Source organism: Falco punctatus (assembly GCF_963210335.1).
Source record: "Falco punctatus genome assembly, chromosome: 4".
NCBI lineage: Eukaryota > Metazoa > Chordata > Aves > Falconiformes > Falconidae > Falco > Falco punctatus.
This window is the reverse complement of record NC_137583.1, coordinates 6,587,097-6,604,242: the sequence shown is the minus strand read 5'-3', so window position 1 is coordinate 6,604,242 and position 17,146 is coordinate 6,587,097. Positions and strand designations below refer to the sequence as shown.

The 17,146-nt window shown below is 45.1% G+C and overlaps 1 protein-coding gene across 1 annotated transcript in view; it reads right to left on the bottom strand.

Annotated features, from left to right (window-relative positions):
- The window catches only part of SFMBT1 (Scm like with four mbt domains 1), an 89,635-nt gene extending 79,533 nt beyond the window's left edge, over positions 1-10,102 (bottom strand). Inside the window, exons 1-2 of the mRNA XM_080386303.1 lie at positions 10,039-10,102; positions 1-5,068 (exon numbers count right to left, since the gene is read on the bottom strand). The gene's annotated coding sequence lies outside the window, so the exon portion shown is untranslated. The remainder of the gene's footprint in view (positions 5,069-10,038) is intronic.
- Positions 10,103-17,146: the final 7,044 nt, after the last annotated feature.

Genomic DNA, 17,146 nt, shown 5'->3' with positions numbered 1-17,146 from the left:
CTGCGGGGAGTTTTTCCAGCCCTGCGCCGCTGCCGGGGCTCGGGCTCCCCGGCGCTCCGCTCACTGCCTCATTCCAATATGGCACGGCCCGCCAGAGCGCATGCGCCCGCCGCCCGCCTGCCTCCCCCCCTCCCGCCCCTCCGCCCTCCCCTCCCCTCCCCTCCCCTCCCCTCACGGCTTTTCGGGCGCTCCGGCTCCCTCCTGGCGCGGGCGCGCCGAGTCCGTCGCCGCGCCGCCGGCCGCCCGGGCAGCCCGCCCCGCCCGGCCCCGCGGGGCCCGCCGCCGGCCCCGCCCCCTCCGCGCTGCCTCGGGCTCTTGCCCCCGGACACCTGCTCCCGCCGCGCCGGGGGCAGCGCGGGCTCGGCCGCCGGTAACGGGACGCGCCGCCGCCGCGACTCTGCCGGGCCGGGCTGAGGCAGGGCGGGGCAGGGCGGGTATCCCCGCCCTGCCTGGCCGCCTTCGCTCCGCCGCCGCGGGCAGGGGCACAGCCCGGCAGGCGACCGGTGCCTCCCGCGGAATGCGCTGTCCCGTCTCCATCCCCCCCGTACCCCGGCGAGGATCCAGCCCCCTTCCCCCTGGGCGAAGGCGGCCCCGGCGGTCGGGGCGCGGGGCCCGATGGCGCCCCCCACGCGCGACCGCGACCCTCCCCGCGGGGCCGCGCAGCCAACGGGCCGTGCCGGCGCCGCCGTTTGCGTGGAGCGGGAGGCAGCTGTCTTCCCCCCCTCCCCGCCCCCCCCGCCCCGACACCCCCCGCCCCAGGGTGGAGACCGGCGCCCCGCGCACTCGCCGCCGCTGCCCGCGGCGCAGCGAAGCGAAAGAAAAAGGAAGCGGGTTGTGCAACACCGCGCTCCTCCTGCCCGTGCGGCGGGGACGGAGGGGTGGAAAGGGAGCGCCTCCCCGCCCCGCTCCGCGCAGGCGGTCCAGACCGAACCGGTGGCCGGCAACGAGCCCGCTGATCGGCTGTGGCGAACGGCGGCGGCGGGACAGCGGGAGCTGAGCGCGGAAAAGCCGCCGCGCAGCCCGCTAGCGCATCCGCCCGCTGCGGCGGCAGCGCTGAGGCCGCGCTCCGCTCCGCTCGCCGCCGGGAGGGACGCGCCGCCGCGCCGCGGGCGCTGGCCCGGCTCGCCCGGCCCTCTCGCCCAGCCCGCTCGCAGCGGGGCCGGCACCCGCCGTGCCGTTGTCCGAACAGCTACGGCGGGGATTATTCGCGGGGACGTGCCCTGCGCGTTGTGGTGGACACTAGTTGATAGCAACAAGAAATAAGTATTCGGAGGGGAAGAGCAGACGGAATAGAGTAAGCTGTAATCATTTGTCTCTGAAGTAGAGAAGTGCCAAGAAATAAATAGACCTAACAGTGCCGGAACAGCAGGCAGGAAGAACAAATGCAACCATGAACTTGCTAATTACGCATCCAGCGGGCAAATTACATACACTGGTCTGTACGCGATGGCACAGGGGGGGTCACGCCGGGCTCCAATCTCTCCCGAGCGATGTGGTGCGACACCAAGCAGGATGCAGGCAGCCACGCACCCTCGCGGGAGGGATTCTGCTCTCCGCGCAGACGGGAACCCTCCGTTTCCCAGTGGTTTGAAGCACAGAAGCGGAGAGGTTCCCCCGCGCCGGAGAGCGAGCACAGCGCGCCCGGCCGCTCCGCGCCGCCGCAGCGGGGCCCACGCCCGGGCAGGAACCGCCCCGGGGCTCGGCAGCCGCCGCGGCGCTGCTCGCCCAAGGGCCCCGTCGGGGCTGGAGGGCTTCTCCCCCGCGATTCCGTTTCCCGGTAAGGCGAGCAGGGCCCGGCGGCGGCCCGCCCGCTCCCCTTCCCGCCGAGGGGCGCGGCGAGGCCTGGGCCATCCGCTAGGGGGGGGCCTCGCCATGCCGATCCGGGGAGCCCCGCCGCGCCTCGGGCCGAGCCCCGCCGTCGGGCTGGCAAGGTGCAAGGAACTGTTCTAATTAAACCGCTTCTGCACCGCCTAATTGAGTCCCGGCAGACACCGGCTGGATACTGGAGTGCAGGCCCGGGCAGCCGCGAGCCACACCGGCCAGCCTGCAGAGGTCCCGGCGACCACCCCCGCACCCACGGCGGTCACCGGGGCCGCCCCCGCCGAGCTGGGCCGCGGGGGAGCCGAGGGCTCCTCCTGCCAAAGCCTCGGGGAACCGAGGGCTCCTCCTGCCAAAGCCCCGAGCTGCGGGGCGCGGTGGGAAGAAACCCGCAACAGTCAGAAGCACCGCGAAGTTCTCAGGCGGGCAACAAGAAAGATGCCCTTTCAAAACGCTCAGGTGATGCTGGAGATTAGCTTTCGGTAGGTACGACAGGGGAAAACAAATAACATCGGATAAGCAACACAATCCGCACCAGCCTGATCCCTGGAACACCTAAAAGGTCTGTTTCGCCACAGCACACTGGCTTCTATGTCCTACTAATTGTCAGGCACAGAAGGGTGGCTACCAAATTTTCAACTGGCTGGCTTCATGGTACGTTAGCCTTGTGTCATCTGTGGTGATTTGGAGGATGTTAAGAAGGCACCAAAAGGAAGCTGAATCTTCCTTTCTGGACCTTCTGGTATGTTAGCAAACCTGAAGTGTGGGGCCATTTCAGGTCATACCGCCAATACACATCTTATCATACAGGGGTTAAATCTCTTCATATCCATTTCGCGGGAATGGCAATATGCAAGGCACCCAGCACCATTTTATCAGGCCGTTTGGAGGATGAGCTGGATAGCTATGCTGCCACAGGGCACCTGCCTTCAGACAGCCTGGGTGCCTTCTCTCTTCAAAGCTTTCCTAGCACCCACTCTTCCAAAAGTAGAAACTTTCTGATTTCCAGCCTATATTTATTCACTACCAATTCATAGCCATTTCTTCTTTACCGCTATTACCCTTCAAACTAAATAATTTTGCCTCTCTGGTAGGGACTAAAGTGACACTATAAAAATTGTAATTAGATCTTCATGCCTCAGTCTTTCTGCTGTGTGTTTAGTCTTCTCCAAAAATAGGTTTTCCATTCTTCTGGAGTCCTCTCTACCTTCTATCCTGTGTGCACTGTTCTAAACAAGGTCTTAACAACTGCCTTGTACAATGATATTAATGCCTTGTCGTCTACTGAAAATACCTCACTGGATGCATCCCAGAATACATTAGCATTTTTAAGACCACATTACAGTGGCATCATAGTTATCCTACAACCAATAACGTACCTGGATTCCTCTTCTCATAATCTCACATTTGATGAACCTCTGAGCTTACTCGCAGTTATTCTAATTAATCTTTAAGTGCATGACTTCTTGCTATTATATTCCATCCCATTTCTGGTACTCCAGGCAATAGATCATCTTCAGCAATTGTGCTAATGCAGTTTAAGAAGATACTATGCCTTAAAAAATATGTCTTGTCCTATTTTTAAGATTATTTACCACCCAGCCTGCTCAGTTTCCCTTCTCCCATGGCAGCTCGCTCTCTGTGCAACCTGTCCACACTTTTGGCAATGTCAGAAAGGTGGCACACACACTCTTCCTCTAAATTGGTCTGCTCTTGAGGCTCTGTGACCCCCCCCCCCCAGCTTGAGGCTACCCACAAATTTCTCAGTATGCTCCATTTATTCAACCAAAGCTACCACTGACAGCACGCTAACGTCCAAGAATCACGACGGTTCAACCTCTTACTGTGTTTTGGCACTTGTTTTTGTTTTGGTGTAGACTGTGGTAGGCCACTGCTTCTACAAAATTAAACCTGAACGCTTCACCCAAAATAAGCCATATGTCTTTTAGGATCATCAGACTCCTAATCATTAAAAAGCTGTTTTTCTTGTTTACATTAAGTAATTCAAGAGGGATTCTAATTTTTCTCTAAATCCTCAGTACTTGTATCAGTAAGTCACATACATGGTTAGTATCACACTGCCTTTTCCTTCTGTCATTCCCTCGTATTAAGGAAAACCTTTTATGAAGCTAAGTTTTCAAGCTGCGTGAACAGCATTAGATAATCAGTACCCAGGCATAAGTGTCAAGCAGTTGTTCCCTAAGCAGGATTTTCTGCTTCTTTCAGTGAAACATTCAGCTTGGCTTTGTTTTGCTACATTAATTAGGGCCACATTCTTAGAGACTGCAAGTGCCAGGAAGTCCCTCTGACTGCGCTGAACTTTTGAGTGCACAGACAGCAGGCTTAAGGGGTACATCCTTGTGCAGAGAATTCCCCTTTGGTGAAGTGGGCATAATTCAACTACAGGAACATCACAAGTGTTGTTGCAGGAGCAAAACACAGAGGTGACTGCTTCAAGTTAGGGATATATTAATTCAAATTAGATACAAGTTGGTTAAAAAATTTTGTCCCTGCTTCTAGAGTAAAAGATTTGCTTGAGTATGGTTGTGAGACTAGACCTAACGTAGATGTATGACTACCATATACTGGTCTTACTGGAATTACGGTTTGTATCTTATGTGGGGAATCCAAGAGCACTTCGGAAATCCTGGGAGCGTTCACAACCCTCATCTGCAACCTAGCCTCTTAATGGGGCAAAAGTTGGTGTTTGTGAAGGAAACAAGGATATTACAAGAGCTGCAGGGCAAACCAGTATGGCCCAGGGTGCCCAAAGGGGAGCTGAGGCTAAGCCGGGTTAGTCTAACTCTCCACAGGGAGCTCAACACAGTAGTTTGCACTTCACTAAGTTTTTCCTAACTATAGGGACTTCCTCCACAAATGCTGTTGATGTTTAGCTCTTAGCTTAGAACTGTATGTCTTATTCCAAGATATACGGTATTTTATTTTGCAACAGTGCTAAAGAACAAAAATTACCAAAGACTTTTTAACATTCAATGCTCTCCACGGTTCCCATGGGCATCAATGTACAGCTCATACTTTTGGTATAATAACCAGAGACATATGTTGAAGTATTTGCAGTTGCTGTTTCTGTGGTCAATGAATCAGGCTAATTCTAGCCCAGAAGATAACCTCCTGTGGGTGACTGAGCAGCATCCCTGTGCTTCTGCTTTGCTCTTCCTGTTTTTTCAGTCTTTATTCAGTCTGAAAATTATGTCAGTTTTAAAGTTGGTGAAAGGCTTAGCTGGCAGCCCTGTGAAAGACAATCTGTTCAGCCCCAAAGGAACCATAATACAGACACAAGGGAAGAGCCACTTGGACTCCTCCCTTTGCTGTTGCAAAAGCATGCTGATGGCACACAAGGTAAGTGCAATTCAGACCATCCATCTCCTTCAGTGGCCTTGTTAAAGATGCTCCTGCCACTAGCAGCAGGTGCCAGATGTGCTGGTAGCTTATGGTGTGGACATTGGGGATGTTAATAGTTATTAAGGCAATACTTTCCTTTGTTTCAAATACTCAAGACAGCTGTCTTTAACAGGCATTTTGTCAGCGTGCAGATATGCTTGGTCTGGTTCAGCTGCAGGATGGAAGGAAGAAACTGAGATCCAAGTGGTTTGCTCCGTACCTTCCCTTCTCCACCTGCCTGCTTTCTGGTTTCGAGACTCTAGACTTGGCACAAGAAGGCTTCAGGGCCCATGTAGCTCCCATATCAGTCATTTTAATTGACAAAAAAAAGGCAACAGGGCCTTGAGTTAGACATCTAGCTGGCAGCCGCAGAAGAAAGCATCTGTAAACTGGTCCCTGCAGCATGAGACACCCACCTTTCAGTTCAGCTTCTAGGCATGCTCTTTTATGCTTGACTGCTTTTTCCACTTGCTTTTTTGCTTCCTTCTCATTTCACCTGACTGCTGTATACCCGGTTTTTATTTTTTCCTATTAATAGCTATTGTACCTCACTTGAGTTGTTTGGTTTATTTTACACTACAGATTAATTCCCAACATTGTAAGGAGAACAAGTTCATGAAAGAACCCTGGCTTTTACCAGCCATGATGCTGTTCACTTTACATACATGTGAATTTTCCCCTGCCCTTTGTTTAGTCTGTCTAGACTTAACTTTTCAGAGATGTTTTGCTTTAATCTGTACTAGTGCAACAGCTCCCCGTATATGAGGTCCAGTGTTAGTTGGGTTCCCCAGGTTCATAACAGTAGTAATTAATGAAGCTAACTCACACTACAGTCCTTCATAACTTTCCTTGAATAATGGTGGAGAGTTGAGCCCTTCACCTGTAAAGGAAACAAGTCACTGATGAAGCGATACAAGCCTTAAGCTGAGGTTTATGAGAGTCCAGTATTTCAGATCTGGAATCCTGCTCCTTATTCTAAGTTTCCCTGCACACAGGTGGGGATAAAAGCATGCAATCTTTCACATAGCTTAAATGCTTTTAATGCAGAGGCATGTATAAATATTTTCTCCCTCCAGACTACCAGCAGAAGAGGGCACTTTGAAGCCACCTTTGGAAGTTTTATGACAATGTTGCCCCTATTAAGAAATACTGGCCACAGAGAGCAGTGCCATGGCATCCTACACCTTCCCCAGGGCATGGTCTCTCCTCATTCTTTCTATGACTGGATGTTAGGATACTTGCCAGCTTTTCATAGTTTTTTCAGTTAAGCAGTTGAAGACTTGCATGTGTAAGGCACGTAATACAGGGAAAAACTTCTCAGGCTAAAGCCTGGGACAGCTGAGAGAAGAAACTGTAAGTAACTTTGCAGTTTTCCTGTTACTTATAGGCAGATGTGGTTGATGCCCCAGTTCACTATGTGTACCAAATAGGAAATTATTGCTACCTCTTCAGCTCTGAGATACCTAATAAAATACATGAAGAAACAGCAAGGCCTGTTCCTTCAGTCTAGTTCCTTCCATTCCTATCTTTATTGTTTATTTTGGGTTTTTTTGTTTGGTTTTTTTTTTTTGGTAACAAATCCCCAGAATATTACTAGATCTTCCTCCATGTCCTGCTGCCTTGGGAAGCTCTCTGAGGGGGCACAAGCGAAGCAGTTTATCACATAAGAAACAGTGAAGCAGTCTCAAAGAGATCCTAACAATGACCTCACAAAAAGCCATCGCCCAGCTCCGAAGGTAAAGCTGGATTGGGAGCGCTTCCTTTAGCACTTAAGGACTCTGCTAGCACAGGTCATTCTAAACCTCAAGCCCATGTAACGTTTTCAGCACATTACAGCACAAGTGGAAATTGTTTGCTTCATACACTGATTGCATGCTGACATGCACTAGGATTTGCTTCTGGTCTAAGACAAAATGTTCTTCAGCAAATCAAGCTGATGCTTTTGAAATTGTGCAGGTAAGATGGTCGCATCACTCAAGTACTGCACAAGTATCGCCTGTGTTTAACAGCTTTGAGGGTGCTGCTAGTTATCTAATGAATGTGTGAACTGCTACAAAATGCTTACTGACTGCAGTAAGAGATCTAAAGATGCTCTTGGTCACCACAGCACAAACTCTGTGTGCAGAGCAGGGTTCATGGCTGTGCTGTAGGGTAAGCTAATCTGAAGCATTAAAAGCTGCCCAAGAATCACCATGGGTTTCAAGATTCATTCAACCCCTCCAGCAGCCTTTCACAAGACGTGTTTAAGGCTGTGTTGCTCTCACATTAGAAGGAACCTACTCACATGAAACTAAACTTCATTAGTTAATGAAGAAAATATTAAATTGTTTTTTGCTGTAAGAATAGTATGTTACAGAAAAGATTTGTTTCATTTCATCATAAGGTCAAGCTTCCTGGAGTGGCTGGATAGGTTTGGATTCTAATACTACAATCAGATTGCACTTCTTACTAACTCCTTGAGTTTGCTTTCTTGATTTATTTTTAATTATGGTCTGATTAAATGGGGTCAGATTTCACCAAGTGATGCTCACTTTGGACTTCTGCAAGGTTTGTAATTCCTCCACTTTCTGTGGGATGGTCAGTCAACAAGTGATGTTAGCACAACAGGCAAATGAAGGGGAATGATCGTATTCTAGTATATGTGTCAATGTTTACATTTCTTTTTCCATGGTGTCACGAGAATGACAGCATTCCAGATGAGAAGGAGGAATTTCCTATCACCTTCTCCCAGTACAATTTTTGTAACAGGCACCTGCATGAATATCATAGACGACTGAAATACTATTTGTGCATGTGGCAGGCAGCACACATGAACATTCGGATGCCACTTGCTTCTTCATGTCCCCCACAACTATTAAGTTTCTGCAGTGTGGGCCATGTCTGTATGCACATTACTGTAAGAGAACCAATATTGACTTCAAAGCAAATAAGATCCAGGCCCAATAAACTCAGAATAAAATAAAAGAAACAGAGGGAAATCAAGTATGGTCACAAAACAGTGTAAAGTTGAGTATACAAATACTCTATATAGAAGATAATGTAAGAACTAGAATATTCATCTCTATAGAAGAGCAAAGCCCCTCTATTTATATTATAGTAACTTTGCTCTTCTATGTTCTTCTCTTAATATTTCTATCCATTTGCCAGCTTCTCACACAATTCAACTTAACATCTGTACAAGATAGTTACCATCAACACCCAATACTCAAGTACCCTCGACTTCAGTAAGGGCATACTCTTGCTAAGATTAACTTCCAAATACTGCCTGTATTGTCATTATTTTGCTGTATTTGACTATGAACTTGCCAATACTGATTAACAAGTATCGGCAGGAAGAGATACAGGGAATGTTTGGGGTTTTTTTAAGAGATACAGGTGGAAAAGAGAGGCAGACAACATGTTTTTTAATGATAAAGTTTAGATACCAGAATGAGAATACAGTATTGTAATTTACATAAGAACAAATACCCAATTTATTTGTCTCAATTTATGGGCAAAGTGATTTTTCCCCCCAGATTAGAAATGTTTATGTAGTTCTGGAAAATCCTCATCAGCCCAAGCACAGAAAACCAGATTAGGAAGACAGATTATAAACAGCAGTAAAGCAGCCCATCTTGTTTCATTATGCAAGCCAAATGAAACACAGAAATTAAACTAAGAGCGGGAAAACAACTAAGACTTAAAACTGTGTTGGGAATACTCCAAAGACTCATTAACAGATGAAAAAGTATGATTATCTTATTAGGAGTACTACCACCCATACAGAACCTCTGATCAAAACAATAATTAAACCACCAATAACAATCTCCCTGCATCATTAAATACTTTTGTACAAATAAATTAACTGCCAGCCAGAAGCATCAAAAGGAAATAATTTAGCTCAACCAACTAATAAGTCCAAATACTTAGAAAGCCTCTCACTTTCTTACCTGGGAACATGCTATCATGCTTCTTCCAAAAAAGGCTTTTAAATAAAGGATCTTGACAGCATCCCTATAAATTTCTGTATTTACACCACCACTGATAAATCAATGAACCATGTGGCTTGAGATAACAACCTGTCCCTTTGCCAGTGGTGAAAACTGATTCTCTTCCAACTAACACATGCAGCTGGGCAGGAGTATTTATTTCTGAGCAAAGTAAATGGACACTCAAGTGCAATTGTTGATATGCAGAATCTGGCAACAAATCAATATTGACTTTAAATAACCAATTTATGTAATTACTTTTTAATACCTATGAATCTTGTTAAAATCCCATAGCATGCTGTCCTGAAACAGCAAAGCCTGCTTAATTTCTTTTGGTTTGCGGGTTTATCGAATTTGAGGCTTTAAGAATCCTGTTATTGGTGAGTGTCAGTTTCTAGCTTTTCTTTTTTATTGGCTTCCTTCGAAATATTTCCTGAGCTCTTATATCTTCACTTCAATTTAATTTTTTTTCTTGTGTCTGAGAAAGGTGCTGGTCTGCAGTTGGCATGTGTGTATTACTGCCTTGACTCTACAGAGGAAGCCAGTGCAATATTATTTGGGTTTCAGGGGCATAGATTAAAGCAGGTATACTGCGTCTTTATTTATGTTCCTTTAAGCAATCTAAGGAAGTGTAAGTATATTAGCTGATTTGCCAGATCATGCAAAACTGCATTCTTGAGCAACATAAATAGCAGTGCTCATGTGTGTATCATCCTGTAGCCTAACTATCACAAATCTAAGATCCGGATTAAGAAAAAATGCCTAGATTCCTGAGGTCAGAATCAAAATTTAGACACAGAAATATGATGCAGAAACCAGGTGTTGAAATTCCTATAAAGCAAAAGCCAACCTTTCCAGATGCACCTCCAAGAATGGGTCAGGGCTGAGATACATTAATATAGCAGCGCTTGTAGGGAACTTCATCCATTATAGCCCATGCTGTACCTATTTAGGAGAAAGCAAAGTGATACAGTCTCAGAGGTGTGTTACTCTGGAAGCTTTTACTAGCAGAAAACTCAAAAGAGTGTAAAATTACTGGTTTGAAGTAGATTAGAACTGAGGAGCCTTACGTTAGCATGACAGCTTAATATGCATTTTTAGGAGCACCTCACAAGACAAGTTCAGCCTGCTCATGGAAGTGAGGAGACAGAAAAACCCATTGGAAGAGCCATGGAGAAAGAGAACTTTGTTTTCTAATGTGCTAGACTCTACACCTTCTTTGACTAGCTACTGTTTTAGCCTTGATTTGTGAATATATTAAGCAACTGAACAGGTTTACATGTTTATTCATTCTCTCCCTTAATTTAACAGGAAGTTGTACAACAAATCTGACTGTACCGCTGCAGGCAAAAATACAGGCTGCATCCCACAATAAATGCAGGGATCAGCACAGCCACAAGCATCTGCGTTGTATCTGGGTTCTTTAAGAAATGCCACCTAATTTTTTGAGCACTTGTAATGTGCATAATACAGTGAGAATCAGACCTCATACTTACTGGTGTAACACAATTATTGCTACACTGTCAGAAAGCAGGCCAGTCCCTTGAAGTGTCACCAAACAGTTAACTATTTTGGGGCTTATTTTGTCTTTTTGTGTGTCATCCATTAGGAACTATCTCTGGAGGGAGGACAGTAAACCAGGAGGACCAGTCTGATCCGTTCTAACAAACCCAATATTCCTAAATCATGCTCTTTAGTTTCCCAAATTAACTTACCTCACGGTTTCCCCTTTGTGCCTGGGAAGATTTATTGTTTTTATTCAACCTGAAAATCTGCTGGCATTAGATATATTAGGATACCCACAGGTGGTTCTTTTGTCATCCTATCACTGCAGTGGGAAGATAGCAAAATAAATCAATAAAAACAATGTCTTGGTTGATGCTTGGGGAAACCAATCTGTGGTTGAATATATAGCTCAGCAACAGACTGCCCTGCGTGCAGACAGCACTAGGTACCATGGCTTCCACTCACTGGAGATTTCAAATAAGGATTCTGGGTTTTATTTAGCTTTTTCCCACCACTCAGGTTTCTATCTAATCCTGTGTCCTTTTTAAAATAATGGTTTCTTATCCTTTTTTTTTTTTTTCTTTTCTTTTCTTTTCTTTTCTTCCCATATATATGCTAGAGTGAGGGTTATTTTCCCACAAGGTCATGTTTTCTTTCTTTGACTTGAACACATTTGCAGCAAAAGCCTAATATAAAGCTGGTTTTCAGTTTCCACTCTCCAGTGCTTGTTTTCAAAGACTATATGCAAATCATGCCAGTGCTGCCTTCTGCACTTCCTCCATTTTATTTTCTATTGAGACAGAATGTGAAGAGCTGCAGTCTATTTAGAAGATCATGGCTGTTGCAGCAGAAAACCAAAGCGATTTCCAAAAGTGAAATTTCTTAGAATAGGTGTATTTTCTTCTGCTTATAATAGAAAAAAGTATGAGCATTCTGAGTCTTTAGTTATCCTCATAGGTCTGAGAAGATGTGAGGAGAAGCAGAGTGGACATGGAAAGAAAAGTGGTTGATTAGTAAATCCATTTATTTATGCCCTGTTAAGGAAGCAGAGCAGAGACTGCTGGAGTGAAGCAAAACATAAGAGAAACAAGTGGCAATTTACCCTGTAGCTGCATTCTTCAAATTATTTCTTCCTAGGAACACAGTGGACATTAACAGGCACAGGCACAGCCAGCCAGTTTCTGCAAAGAACAGCCTATAATTGAACCTGGTACCCTGAGAACCACAAAACTTCAGGATACACAGGGTAAGTTGTTGCTGCATCCCTGCTTGTATGGGGGGAGGCATTCCCCACCACGTACAAAACCCATGCAACATGCCTTACACAGATGTAATATATATAATATAAATGTATGTATTGCCTTGGGTTACATGCATCTTTTGGACTCTAGACTAACTGGCCAGAGGAACACTACCCAGAAGCTGAGCTAACCCAAGAAGGAATGAAGCAATGTCTGTCAGGATCTAGCTATCTCCGTGCCCTCAGAAGAAGGGTGCTTTGTCCTATTCTTGTCAAGTCAACATTGATTTCATACTTGAAGCCATTGGTAACTCAAAACTGATAAAGCCATAACTTAAACCATTTAATAACTGAAGCCACTGAAGGACCTCCACTGGGAAGCACAGCCTTGGTTTCTTGGCATCCTGTTGAGGGAAGACTGGCACTGTGCGTGTGTGTTGCAGATCTGGTTGATAAATTTCTGGTTCTATCTTGAATACAGGTGCAAATGCATATCCAAAAAAGTGAAATACATAAGGAACAAGCAGAGGCTATTTTCTACAAGCTGCTATGCTTAGTCTACAGAGTATTTTTCACCTTGTCAGTCAAATATAGGAGGTATACAATGGAGGCAGTTACACAATAGAAAGGGTATCCTGTTTTCTGGAGTTCTAAGGTTTAAATTCCCTTTACTGCAGAGCCAGGTGCCACTTTGTGTTCCTGTTACAGAAGTGAAGCGTCTTACTGTCAAGCAGAGCATTTGTTAATTGTTTCCAGAAAAACCTAGAGTGAATAAACACTTAGCTAAATAGCTAAAACATGCATAAGGTGCCCTACACAATTTTCAGTGCTATCAGCTGCAGCACAAGATGCTCGTGTAGTGAGAATAGTCATGCCAGATGTTAGTTATGAACCCGCTTGTTTCCATTGCATTTCCACTGTGGTAGGGTTGTTTTAACTCTGTGACAATCATGCAGAGACCTTGCTGTGGCAGTAAATGTCTCCCTATGCTATAGCATATGTGAGACCCCTCCAGGACCAGAGCCTTTGCGCTTTGTTTGCATCCGACATGGATAGTCAGGAAGCCTTATGGTGGGACTAGGAGCCAAGATTTGGTCATCTTATTGATGAGAAACAGATTCAATGCAATTATGCAATTACTGTTGTGAAGTAATTAAAAAACTTTTTTTTTTTTTTTTTAAATAGTCACAGTTTGCTGCAGCAAGCAAGCGTGTGGGGGGTTGATTACCAAAATTGCTGATTTAAGAATTTCCTTTGCTCTTTCATGGTCCCCTGTATAGTCCGATAATTTTTTTTTATTATTATTATTATTTTTTGTTCAAAAACTGGGCAGCAGAGGGTGCCAAACCCCCAAGAGGGAGCGCGCTCAGCCCCGGTGAGCTCTCATGCATCACCTTAATTCTCCGGCGTTGATAGCTCCACTCCAGCACGAGTGGTCAGGCCACATCGAGACACTTCAGAGCCGCGTGTTCCATCTGCGCTGATAGCTGTACTGGAGTGTATTATCTCATTTGGTTGTGTCAGCACTTCCATTACAGTTTATAACCTCTTACTTTGTGGATCAATCTAGGCTATTGCAAGCCAAGTTATTTTCTCTCTGATGTGCAGTTGGCACTCAATGTTATCTCAGGAATCTGAAGCCATGTTTTGTTATCAGGATGTTGCAGAGACTACTCACTAAATTAAAAGCAAGCACTTGATCATACAGAGCTGAGCATAAACCCTCCCCCACCTTTAGCATGTGGTACAAATATGACATAGCCATTGATGAACTAAATCTGTTTAACTTAACATCGTTTGTATGCAGCTTTTTACTTTGGACAAAGAAACATGAGATTAAAACATCGACAGCTCTGAAATCCCATTCTCATCCTACACTGAATTATGAAATGAAGCAGTATTATATTAGCAGGCATTTCTTCCTGTTCTAATAAAAAGATACACATTCTACATTTTCAGCAAACACTACTCATGGGAATGAGATGGAAATTGGTCCTTGAGTAGTAACTAGTTACAATAGCTTCTAAAAGAGCCTACAAATTATTCTGATTGTATTAAGAAGCCAAATCCCGAAGCTTCTATTGTATTCAGATTCTTGGTCTTTGCTGGAGTCAAAAATTGCTGCACTTGGTCCAAAGAGCATTTGTTTCTCTTCTATTTCTTGCCAGTTCCTGTCCTGAGGATGAGCATTGTCAGATGGCCAATTTTACTGTTCACGTACCTGATACATGTAATCACTGGCCCATTATTTCTACACAGGAATGGGATCCATCATTCCTAATTGAAAATTTTGCAGATAACAATTGATAATTTGTAAACAGTTATTCACTTTGAATGAGTTATGTAGGCTCTGTTTACTTAATCTAGCTATTTGTCAGCTTTATCAGTCACTTATCAACAGAAGCAGAAAGCAGGCCACATATTACCCATCCATCATCCCTTCTTGTCTCTGGAACACAGGCAATATATATTGCACATGCCATAGCACTGGTGAAATAGCTCATAATATAACACTGCCAGCAGACCTAAGTATAATAGTTACTTTCTCAATGCCAAAAAGTGGTAGGGCACTTCACAGCAGCAGTAACACTTTCATTCAGTCCCAACACTTAGGCCTAACAATTTCAGTTGTTGCAAATACCTGGCTGTTGCTGGCAGGTAGTACAGGAGGTGGTGCAACGGGTTCCAGGCTGGGCTGGGAACACTCGGTGCAGTAACAGGGGAGGACGTTTTCTGAACTGGGAAAAGTTAGTGCAGGGAAGAAGACACAGCTAAGGAGGCCCTGCGGTCCCTCAGGGTACAGGGAAGTATAATCTGTGATCTTTGTGTAGTAGCACATGATACTGAACTCAATTTGTATAGAAAATAACCATTCTGAAGGCATGCTGTCACAAAAGTGACCTGAAATTGCTTGCTATAAGAGTAGTGTGATGCCCTTGGCCTGTAGCCAGCAGTACTCAGGGCTGTACTCCCCTCAGGGGAGCAAAACTTGGTAACTTTTACATCTCAATTAAATTAAGCAAACTGAAACACCAGCACCATCTCACCTTTCCAGGCCTCACTAATCCGGTTGGTGCCCTAAGCTGAAGGGAAGCGCTTTGACCAAAATGCGAGGTTCGCCCCAGCTACGTGGCCTCAGCAATGTCTCCCTGCAGACAGCTCCTCTGGGTGTCTGGCCACCTGGCAGGGGAATCAGTTACCCCTGCCCTCTGCCGAGCAAGGCAGATGCCTGAAGGCTGTACTGAGGAGAAGGTTCTGGAAAGGGATGGGTTCCGCTTCCAGAAGGTGCCAACGGGCACACCTGAGGCCTCTATGGCCAAGATGGCCGCCCCCACGGCCAAGATGGCTGCCTCCATGGCCAAGATGGTTGCCTCCCATTACCTCATCTGCTAATTGTGCTCATGACTCCCCTCACATTTTTCCTCATACTGGTTTTACCACATGGATGGGTTTCCCTCGCCCCCCTTCTCTACCTTATACTTAACCCTACCCATTTCTTTCTACCTCTCAAATGTCCCCCCTTGCCTTCCCCACATCCCCACTGCTGGTGGGGCCTGGCCGGGGCTGCATCCAGCCCAGAAACCCAGTGCAGGTGCTTCTGTCTTGGTTTCAATCAAAACAAAATTATTGGGCACCTTAACAAAAAAGCCTTACTGGAAAAAACAAAGTTAGAAAATCACCAACTCTGCCCTTGTCCAGCACTAAATAGTTCACTGCTAAAAAAAAAAAAAAGGACACACACCACCAGCCCTATGCACAAAAAGGGCATGGGGCTCAGTACACATATTTGAGTAAAACACCAGAACAAAAGCATTGTCACCCTGTGACCTTTCAAATAAACTCTGGCAGGAAGAAGAGGACTTAGAAGAGCTTTAAAAAACTAAGACCTTTCCACTAACTTTTTAACAGGGAAGGTGGAAAGCTGTTGTAAGGATTTCAGATGTACTATGGCATGATAACATTTTTGTTTGAAAAAACCCACATTTAAAAAGTTATTATTTTGTAGTTCCCCCAAACTTGCCATTACCTATCAGTTAAATATTTGCTGCTTATTTCCCCCTAAGATGTTCCTTCATTTCTTCCTCTGACTTGGGGAGCATACTTGTGTGGATTACTACTATGATTAGCAATTTTCTTTCCAAGGGAAAACTTCTGATGTTTTCTAATCCAAGAATTCATATGCCCCTTGTGAGCTGGAAAAATAAAAGCTTATAAATAATTCAATAGTGCCTTCAAATTTAGGTAAGTCACTCAAAAATGAGCTAGCGATACTATAGAAGCTGAGAAGATAAATTGGCTCCATGGGTCTTTCACTAGTAGCCACACAGTGAATTAGGAAGGGTGTGTGTGTGTGTCTTGCAAATCTCCCTCCAGTGTGTGGCTCCCAGGAACCCCACTTTGGGTAGACAGAACTTCCTAAAACTGATACTCTTCAGGACACCGCCATAGGGAACGTGGAACAACATTTAAAGTCAGTTTATGTGGCCATGCAGTCACTGATCCTTAGCTCAGTTCAGACACTAGACATTCTGCAGTGTAGATGAGCCCTTTGGAGAGCTTAGTATGTTAAGAGAATCCATTACTTTTTGCTGATTTATTTTATAATGGCTCATTTACATGCACTAAGAAACGGTATTTTTATACTAGTAGAAAGGCACAGATTGCCTCTTTGCAGTCACACAGATTTTCAATTTTAGACAAGATCTTTAAAAAAATTGACAGTATTATGAAGTTCCAAGAAGCTTTTCAAAGTCACTTAGGTTTCTAAAATCTATTACGGTTATTTTTTCCTTTGTATTCCAAAGGTTATACTGTTGGACTCATGGTACTAATGAATCCTGTTGTATATGTTGAGCAATATGAAAAATAGGGTACTAATGTTTTAAAGTCTCTAAAACATTTCTCAAATTGACTGTAAAATGTGGCATTTCTACAATACATGATTGTTTGGCAGGATATAAAAGCTTACAAGTTCTCATTTGTGTGATTTGCATAACTTGTTCATGGCATCATTTGTAAATATTATGCCCATCCCAAGCTGCCGCTGATAAAAGAATAAGATTGCTTTTGCCAAAGCACATCATACTATAGCAGAGAAAAAACCTTCCTGTCTAAAAAAATGTGAAGCTATACAAAGCGAGTTAAAATTTTATACTGCACTAAACTCAGGAAATCACTCTTGATGACTGTTAGAGAACATAAAAGTGAAAAA